The sequence below is a fragment of the Pteropus alecto genome, unplaced genomic scaffold (assembly GCF_000325575.1).
Source record: "Pteropus alecto unplaced genomic scaffold, ASM32557v1 scaffold86, whole genome shotgun sequence".
In the NCBI taxonomy this organism is placed as follows: Eukaryota; Metazoa; Chordata; class Mammalia; order Chiroptera; family Pteropodidae; genus Pteropus; species Pteropus alecto.
In genome coordinates this window covers 31,068,501-31,069,466 of record NW_006442109.1, presented here as the reverse complement: position 1 = coordinate 31,069,466, position 966 = coordinate 31,068,501, and the positions used below count along the sequence as shown (strand labels likewise).

Here is a 966-nt window from a genome sequence, read left to right as displayed (position 1 = left end):
TTTTTTTTAGGGAAAAAAAAAAAAAAAAAAAGCCCAGGCAAGACAACGAAGAGTTTTTTTTTTTCCGTGATATTTCTTCTTTTTCTCTTTTTTCCTCTTCTTTCTCCTCCTCCTGATCTTCCTCCTCCTCCTCCACCTCCTCCTCCTCCCCCCTCCCCTCCTCCTCCTCTTCGGTCCTCCTTTCCCCCTCTTTCTCTTCTCTTCCCCTCAGTTGGAAAAAAAAAAAAAAGAAAGAAAAAGAAGAAAAAGAAGAAAAAAATTGTCAAGCCCCCGAACTGAAGGTTACGAGCGGCCCGTCAGCAGCCCACATGTAACCGAACTGTCGTGTTTCATGGCTTTTTGCCACTCCAGCTGTCAATCAAAGCCCGGAATGTCAAGGTAGTGAATGAATGATGGTTGATGATGATGAAGAGGAGGAATCTTTCAGACCCGTTTTTTTTTTCTTCCAGTAAAACTCGGCGAGGGGTTTCTGTTTCTTGAATTTTTTCCTCCCCCCTCCCCCCCTCTTTTAGCTTTGCCCCCGCGGTATCTATAATATGATCCTCTCTCTTTAAAGTATCGTTCAAAGAAAGCAGGGAGGGGGGGCGGGAATCAAGAAAAAAAAGAATAGTTTGCAAAAATTGGACTTCCTCCCCCCCTTTCCTGGTAGGTATTTTGTCTCTCCCTCTCTCTCTTTCTCGCTCGCTCGCTCTCACTCGCGCTCGCTCTCTCGCGCTCGCTCTCTCTCGCTCTCTTTCTCTCTCTGGGAGATGAGTGAGTGTCAGTAGGTGTTGGCAGGTTGGCTGCTGCCTGGCTTATAGAAGAGCCTCAGTTTGGCGGCGCGGGTCGGCGGCGGGAGAACGAAATGACGGAACCCGGAAGTCGTGGTGGCCATAGCCCGTCGTACGGCGGAGACACATCCCGGGAGTGGGGAGCGGGAGCGAGGAGGAGCGCGCCGCGCCGAGCCTCTGATATGCAGCGAGTGCG

General features: G+C 50.3%; 1 protein-coding gene and 1 long non-coding RNA gene across 2 annotated transcripts in view; one reads left to right on the top strand and one right to left on the bottom strand.

Annotated features, from left to right (window-relative positions):
• The window catches only part of MEIS2 (Meis homeobox 2), a 198,079-nt gene that overhangs the window by 196,461 nt on the left and 652 nt on the right, over positions 1–966 (bottom strand). The gene's annotated exons all lie outside the window — the stretch shown is intronic.
• Positions 191–966, top strand: part of LOC112469525 — a 4,004-nt gene continuing 3,228 nt past the window's right edge. Inside the window, exon 1 of the long non-coding RNA XR_003042646.1 lies at positions 191–378. This is a non-coding gene — a long non-coding RNA (uncharacterized LOC112469525). The remainder of the gene's footprint in view (positions 379–966) is intronic.